Genomic DNA, 8,826 nt, shown 5'->3' with positions numbered 1-8,826 from the left:
AACGGCTGCTTTCGGTTTGTTTTGGTTCATGTGGAGTGTGTGTGCAGGAGGAGGCATCCGCTAAAAGGAAAAGGATCACAGGAAGCGAGGTTTCTTAAGCCCTTTCTTTAAACCCAGGTCCACTCTACAGACCAAAGAGAAAGGATTGCAGAAAAAGTGGTATCTTAACTCTGATGCTTTTAATCCAGGTCTTAATGAAGGCTATAATGATAAACAATGCCTAAAATGACAGGAAGGGGAGTCTGGGAAGTCCCCCTCCCCATTGCCGCCAATGGGCCAGATAGAAAATGAATATTTCGGCTTCCCGGCTAAAAAATGGATTTACCGTATATACTCAAAGATAAGCCGGGTTTTTCCGCCCTTTTTATCAGCTGAAAAACCCTCCCTCGGCTTATAATGGGGTCAAGGTAAAGCCGGGCAATGGAGGCAACTGCTTGCAATATATGATATATTTCTCTCCTCCCTTATCAGTGTGTTTGTTTTTCCAAAGCCTTCCTCGCTCTTAACTAAGGGAATGTTTTGAAAAGGAAAATAAGCCCTTGTAAGTAAGGAAGAAGATTATATATCTACCCATTAATCTTATAAAAGCATTTTCCCCTGAAATATTTGTTAATCTCTGCTACAGATATGTAGGCACTTCCCCTTGCAAGCCTTTGCAATCCCTATGCACCTAAGTATTTGCATCTCTCTCTATATATTAATTTTATATATGAATTTCCCCTCATATTTGCAATTCTTTGCAAATCCTATATACATATAGATATCTAGAGATTTCCATATACCTGTATATCTGTATCTATGTGAATACATTATTTTTATATATGAATTTTTGCCTCACATGTTTGCAAGTCTTTGCAAATCCTATGCAGATATAATTATCTATATATAGAGAGATGTCTAGCTAGATATATATGAATATAGATATATAGGACTTGGAAATACTACAGAGGAAATGCACACGCACACACGCACACATGCACACGCACACTCACACACACATATATAGAGATTTCTAGATAGATACAGGAGGGAAATGCACATATATAGAGAGGATTTGTAAACATTTCAAGGGAAAATGCATATGTGAAATCAGTATATATAATTATAGATCTATATCTAGCTCTGCATTGTTTATATAGCCATTGAATGTTGCCTGTTACTATATTGGAAGCCAGCCTGAGTCCCCATTGGGAGATAGGGCAGGGTACAAACGAAGTTTTATTGTTGTTGTATTTGTTAAGTTATTGTTAATACCATATTGTCTTTGTTGACCCTACTTTTCCACTTACAGAGCTAGTTTACTGTTTTTCTTTGAAATACGGTAAAAATTAAAAAAATATTTAACTTCCGGGTGCCTCAATTAATGTAATTTTATCGGTATATTTTTTTATTTTGAAATTTACCAGTAGCTGCTGCATTTCCCACCCTAGGCTTATACTCGAGTCAATAAGTTTTCCCAGTTTTTAATGGTAAAATTAGGTGTCTCGGTTTATATTTGGGTCAGCTTATACTCAAGTATATACGGTATGTCCTCTCAAATTTGGGAGGCTTCCAAAAAACAGATCAGGACCCCCACTGACATCCAGGACACCAAAATGGTTTGTAGTATACCTGGATTACACAAGCCTAATCTCTACTCTCCTGGTGACTTTCCTGACATAATCAAAAGTACCAAGTGATGGCCATAAAAATGAGATTCCTTTCCCCCCCATGCCTCAGAGGGTTGAGAAAGCAGGATGCTGGCATTGGCCTGTGTTAACAGCAGGATTGGTTCCAAATCAGAATCAACCTGCTGTTCACATGCACCCCGAAGTGTGGATCTGCTCCAGAACTTCAGAGAAGTTTTAGAGATTTCCATCGATTTTACCTAATGTGGGGCAAAACCATATTAAGCAGCTTTACCCTGTTTTTGGGTGAGAAGGCTCCCTGTGCCAAGCGGATGCCACAAAGCAACATCTTACCCATTTTGGGGCATATAGCCAATGTAATTTGCCCCAGCTCACTCAATTATTCCTCACAGGCTTCTGGACCCTTTACTATCTCGATCCATTCCCCTTGGGACATGTTCCAGCTTGGAGTCTGATGTTTTAGAGCTTTGCCAGAGTGGACCCACAGGGCCAGGTGTTTTAGACTGTTTGCACATTGATATGCTTGGCAGTCCCTTGGCAGTTTTGATTTCTTCTTGAACATTTAAAGGAAACATTGGATGGCATGCTACATTATAGTTACAGATGCATAACTTAGAAAGAAAAGTAATCAGATACATTTCATCTAAAACAAAAAAGAGATTGAGTCAAGAGTGTTAAATGTTGTATTTTGAAAGGAAGAAAAAGACATATATGTATTTAACACATATTTTTGAACAGTACAATCCTTCATACATCTATTCAGAAATAAGCATCAGTGGTTCAGTAGACTTGCACTATATCAACATTGCAGACTTCTAGCAGTTTCACAACAAATTAGCTGCCGTGGCTCAGTGCTATAGAATTCTGGGATTTGCATTTTGTGAGACATTGATCATTCACTGCCAGAGTACTCTCATGCTACAGCAAACTACAATTCCCAAGATTCCATAGAATGGCATTATGACAATTAAAGTGGCACCAAACGGTATAATTTTGCAATCTGGATGCTATCTTGCTTTCAGGTAAGTGAGTATGAGGGTCACTTCACTCAAATGATTAAAATCTTTAACTCTTCAGAGGAGATACAGAGATCTCCTCTCATCTTCCACATGCAGATTCCTTTCTTCATATTGTCAAAACATTTATGTTTCTTTAAAACAGCAAAGATTTTGGTTAACCTTATCCCCTTTCTACTGCTGACAATTTATGGTGATTTAAGGAATGCCCTGTGTGCTGCAACAATAGACATCAGAAAAAGAATGAATTGAAGAAGAAACAGCAACTCACCATTAAAAAAAAACCTCACAGGCCACAAATTTGGGACCACCAGAAAATTGACTGCCTTGCTCCCCTTTTAATCATATTTTCTTTCTTTAGTTTCCTCACCTCACCCCCTCTATCTTGACCATTTTGAAAAGATCTTTTGGTCAAAGCTCAGCAGGAAAGGTTGTCGAAAGCTTTGATAGTCAGTGAAGTAGAACATAACTACACAAAGCAGTAGCATGCACCAGTGGAGTCACCTTGCTGGATGGACCTCCCTCCAAGAACAACTGCTGATCATTATTCATCTAGACCCCCCTCTGGTCCCTTGTACCATTGGCTCCAACAGCGCCTGATCCCCTGGTTGCCCTTTCCACAGGTATTGCTAAAGCAAATAGCACAGGGTATTTACTAGGTGTGCAATGCTCTAAATCATATTAATCTACCCAATAAAGCATTTACAGCCAGTAAAAATTCCACAGTGGCGCAGTCGATCTGTAAGAAGGATGAATGGTGGAAAACAAAGTCAGGGCTGGCCCAGTCTCAGCCCCAGACAGATTGTCTGAAGTCCTGGGAAAGGAATAGAGGGAATGGGGAGAGGAAGCAGCAAGCACCTGGACTTCATCTGGGCAACAGAAAACACTGTTTCACCTGGGATGCCAAAGATGCCAGCAAGCAAGCATGAGGCAGAAGAACCATGGATAATGGAGCAGTGGGCCTAGAAGAAACTTCAGGAGGTAAGGGGAGCGATTTGCTGTGCTCTGTAAACACAAACATGAAAATATACATGCAAGGGATCAGACAGATGATGTTACTTTTCATGCAGTAACATGACCTTATAACAAAACTTAGGCTAGGTTTTTTTTTTCTCTGTTGTTATATCCTCTATCTCAAGGTTTCCTTGCATAGATTTCCAGGCTCTGATCCCTGGCTTGGCTGCTTAGCTCTGCTCACAGTTGCCGATGTTGCCTGATTTATTGAAGGTTTGTTCACATGGTCTTAAGGTACAGCAACACTTTAGAATTAATACAACTTGATACTACTAACTGTAGCTCGATGCTATAGAATCTTAAGATGTATAGTTTGGCGAGATATCAGCATTTTTTGGCAGAGAAGGCTAAATTTTTTCAAGACTTCAACTCCCATAATTCCACAGCATTGACCAGTGACAGTTAAAGTTTTGTCAAACAGCATTAATTCTACAGTGTAAAGGCACACAAATGCCCTATTTGATCAGCAAGACTCACTGCTTCAGAATTTCATTTGAATATGGACTCATCTCTTACATCTCTTTTCAGTTCCTGGGCCCAGCAGTGAGGGATATGATGTCTTAAAACATGGCTTATATGAATATCACTTTTCTTAGCTACTGGGCACAGATGGGAAAGTATGGCATGATTCTTTTTTGGGTGAGAATTAATCAAAACCAGAATGGAGTTAGACTGGATGGTTCTTGGGGTCTTTTCCAGTTCTGATTCCCAGAAGGGTCAGGCAAAGGTAAACTGCCGCAACCTTTCCTAGCTTGTCGCTTGTATGTTTTTCCTCATTAGTAATTTTGGCTTCCTCACCACACTCTGATGTTATTTGATTACATGCATACCAATTTTCATCTGTGAAATGCTATAGGTATACAATGTTGTGTTAAAAATTTTGATTGACTGGATCATATAACATTCTTACAGATTTGGCATGAAGGGAAGAGGGAGTATCCTGCTTCTGAACAGCTTTCATGAGGCCATCACCTAACCAGTTTTGACTTACCAGGTAATAGTATGATACTATTACCCTGGGTTATATGTGCCCAACTTAATTGTAGTCATTTAGTAATTAAGAAATATAGTCAGGCCCATACATCCATAGATTCTGTATCCACAAATTCAATCATCCATAACTTTAAAATATTCTTAAAAGTATCCAAAAAACAAAATTTGGTCCAGTCATTCTATATAAGGGACAACATTTTACTATGCCATTTTATATAATGAGACTTGAGCATCAATGAATTTTGATATACATGGGGTCCTCAAAACAAAAACCCCAATGGATAGCAAGAGCCTACTGTACTATCTTATCAGTGAATAATTATGCAGCAAAGAATATACAAGGTGGCATTATATCTGTAGTTATTGACCTGATGCAGATATAGGTTCATCTGCGAGTACTTAGCTAATTCTTTATAACTAATACTGTACCTCTGTTTTATCCCTATGTCCCCTTTATTGTTTTCTTTTTTCTTTTAAATGGTTCATTTAACTGGATTTTTGTTTATTTATTTTATCAGTTACGTTGATATGTGTGATAGCTGGGACAATTAATTATTTGTTCTGGGTCAACCAGCATGAAATAATAAGAAAGGAAACATTCCAATATAAACTAAAGAGTTTTAAAACAGCCATGCATATCTAAGATTATCTCGGATTAAGATGGAAGATATTTAAGATCAAGGGATATGAGCTTTCAAATACGTTTATTGATTTAAGACATGAATATGTTCCACTTCTCCAAATTAAAAATTCTTCCAAGCAGTGTAACAAATTTGTTTTAAAATCCTACTCTTTCTCCTTCTCCATCTCCTTGAAGTTCCACCTCTCTGGAGCAGCTCTTGTTTAGAAACTGAGCACAGGTTTTACATGCGAACCTTGTAAATGAAGATGTTTGATTAGATCCATGTTAAGCATATCATAAAAGATTGGATAAGATTGTTCAGACAACACTTTGAAGCAACACAACCCTGCCAGCAATTCCATTCTAGAGGCAGAGCTTGATGAGCTATAAGGAGATTTTACTCACATCCAGAAGGGAGATGACTAAGCTGACAGTGTGAAAAAAAAATCAGTTCCTCTACTTCCCAAACCATGGCATTTGCCACATAATCTGTTTGCTTCCAAAAGCCCATGTGATTCCACTGCATCTCCTCCGGTAGGGCAGAGATGACTCAGACCTTACTAAATACTGCTTAGACCACACATGACACCTAAGTAGGAGAAGCTTTTATTTATTTATTTGTCTTGGAAAGAAGCATGCTGAAGTCAGTGGAGTAGCGCTTTATGTTGTTGAGTGGGAGTAGTTCTGGCTTTACTTCCTCTCCAGTGTTATTTGATAAAAGACTTTTTAGAGCAAGGGTGGGATTTTTGCTACCCTCCAAAAGGTGTTGCACTGCATGTCCCAGTAGCCCTACAACAAGCATGACCAACAGGGAGGAATTCTGGGAAGTCTGGTCCGACATTCACAAGAGGGCTGCATAAGGTAAACTCCCTGTTTAGAGAAACAGCCACTGTTTGGAGGGGAAGCTTAGCGTGAAAGCAGGAGGACAAGTGTGGAACAATGGAGCATAGAAGGCTGGAATCATAATGGAATTTGAAAGAGGGCTGGAAAAAAAAACAGACAGTCAGCTCAGACCACTACTAAGATTAAAATAATCTGTCCCTGTCTCAGCAATCTTAGAGAGAAGAGGATAGAAAAAGAGATGAATTTTGCCTCCACTCAATTGTAGCCTCACTATATTGTTGCCATGTAGCCCTCAAGTTCTAACCCAAGATTGGGAATTGTGCAGCCCTCCTGATGTTCTTAGACTGTTGGACTCACATCAGCCCTGGCCAGAGCCGGCCCTAGGTATTTTTCAAGTGTAGGCGAACAGAATTTTGGCGACCCCCCCCCCCCAAACCAATCACTGAAAAATAAAAGTGTTGGATAAGCGAAAATGTTGGATAATAAGGAGGTATTAAGGAAAAGCCTATTAAACATCAAATTACATTAAGATATTACAAATTAAGCACCAAAACATCATGTTTTACAAGAAATCAACAGAAAAAGCAGTCTCGACTGCGCCCCCGTATGTTTTGCGCCTGAAGCGACTGCTTAATTCACCTCATTGTTGGACCGGCTCTGGCCCTGGCCACCACAGTGGATCATCAAGAATGATGGAAGTTACTGTCTAACCACATCTAAATGATTCTACTTCTCACATACTACAGAAAAGAAAGAAACATTCTTCACCCTGGTCTAAGGAGAAGGTTTTTCAAGCTCTTTTTTTCCAAAGACAGTTTTTCCAAAGGTCCATTACAATAGACTTTCTGAAACTCTTTTTAAAGATTTTACCTCTAAACACAAGTTGGATTACTTGTGGCAGGAGATTGTTGTGTATCTTCATTTCACTGAGATGGGTTGGCTTGGCATTTTCCAGATTTTAGGAATACAGTAAAAAAAAAAAAGGATTGATCTGGTGCTTCATCTTTCTAGAACCTGATGTGGTGGCAAAATGGAATCTTGACAAGAATGGCAACAGGACCACCAAGATATGTCCCTTTTACACTGCCATATAGGATCTAAATCATCTGCTTTTTATTGTATTATATGGCTGTGTAGATTCAGAAACTTCAGTTCAAATCTGATAATGTGGATTATCTGCTTTGATAATCTGGATTATATAGCAGCTGTAGATAGCATCCCTATTGTCACAGAGATTGGTAGCATAAATAGTGGGACCCATTCTAATTCAGAACCAGATCAAATATTTACATGACCCCCAAGTGCAAGAGCATTTCCCAACTTTGTCTAACATAGGGCAAAACCATGTTAAACAGCCTTGGCCCATTTGGGGGTGGGGAAAGGTCCCATACATCATGTGGACACCACAAGGGCAATTCTTGCCTGCCCTGGATTACAGTGCCTTGTGAATATGCCCTTTGGTAAAGAGAGTTAAAGACTTTGCAAAACTACATAGCATTGATCCATGGCAGTTAAAGTGGTGTCCAATTGCATTTATTTATACCCCGTCTTTCCTTTTGTGGGGATTCAAGGCAGGTAACAATCCCACACTTTAGTCATAGTGTAAAAAACACAATAAAAATGAAATAAAGTGTATATTAAAGTAAAAAAGATTAAAATTTAACAAGTAGAATTAAAAATCCCACCCAAATCCCACCAGAACCTCTCCAGCAGCATGCCCTATAACCTTCTCCAAATGCCTGCTGGTAGAGAAAGGTCATGACCTGCTTGTGGAAGGCCAATCGGAATGGTCCACCCTGGTCTCTCATGGGAGGAAGTTCCACAGCATAGGAGCAGCCACCACAAAGGCCCTCTCCCATGTTCCCAACAAATGCGCTTGACTGTGTGCTGGGACAGAGAGAAGGCCTTCCCCAGTAGATCATAGAGGTCTACCAGGTTCATAGATATGGTCCTTCAGATAACCTGGACTGGAGCCATATAGGGATTTGTAGGTCAAAACCAGCACTTTGAATTGTGGCTGGAAACATATTGGCAGCCTGTTGACAGTCCCAGCAAGTGGTCTAGTTGCTGCTATTTGGTCTGAAGTTTCTGATCATTTTTCAAAGACAACTCCACATAGAGTGCATTACAGTAATCCAACCAGGATGTAACCAAGGCATGTACCACTGTGGCCAGGTCCGACTACTCCAAGAATGGGCACAGTTGTTGCACTGGTTTTAATTGTGCAAAAGCACTCTTGCTCACTTCAGGTTCAGAGACAAATCCAGGACTACCCCCAAACTGCGAACCTGTGTTTTCAGGAGTTTGACCCCATGTAATACAGGCGGAATCCCTATTTCCAGTTCTGTCTTATGACTGACCAGGAGCACCTCTGACTTGTCTGGATTAAGCTTCAGTTGGTTTACTCTCATCCCAGTCCATTATAGCTGCCAGGTATTGGTTTAGCACAGGAACCATTTCTTTGGAATTAGGTAGAAAGGAATAATAGCGTTGGGAGATTGTAGACTGGTCCATAGTTGTCTAGCAGTGATGAGTCTAGGGATGGGGTTTTTTTTAAGAAATAGTCTTACCACAGCCTCCTTGTATGCTTGGCAATTTCAGGAGGGATGGTGGAAAAAGATAAAGCCATTCTTTCACTACCTTTCTGCTTCCCCTACCCCTATTTTTTAAAAAGAGGGGGGGGGAGATATTTTCCCTGCTTTTAAAAAGA

The 8,826-nt window shown here is 39.8% G+C and overlaps 1 long non-coding RNA gene across 1 annotated transcript; it reads left to right on the top strand.

Moving 5' to 3' along the window:
- The first annotated feature begins 3,090 nt into the window (after positions 1 to 3,090).
- On the top strand, positions 3,091 to 7,477 carry LOC107983235 (uncharacterized). Its single transcript, XR_001730671.2, has 3 exons — positions 3,091 to 3,625; positions 4,571 to 4,652; positions 7,128 to 7,477. It is a non-coding gene; the product is annotated as an uncharacterized LOC107983235 (long non-coding RNA).
- Positions 7,478 to 8,826: the final 1,349 nt, after the last annotated feature.

Source organism: Anolis carolinensis, chromosome 2 (genome assembly GCF_035594765.1).
Source record: "Anolis carolinensis isolate JA03-04 chromosome 2, rAnoCar3.1.pri, whole genome shotgun sequence".
Lineage (NCBI taxonomy): Eukaryota > Metazoa > Chordata > Lepidosauria > Squamata > Dactyloidae > Anolis > Anolis carolinensis.
The sequence above is the reverse complement of the archived record's forward strand: the minus strand, read 5'-3'. Positions and strand labels throughout refer to the sequence as shown.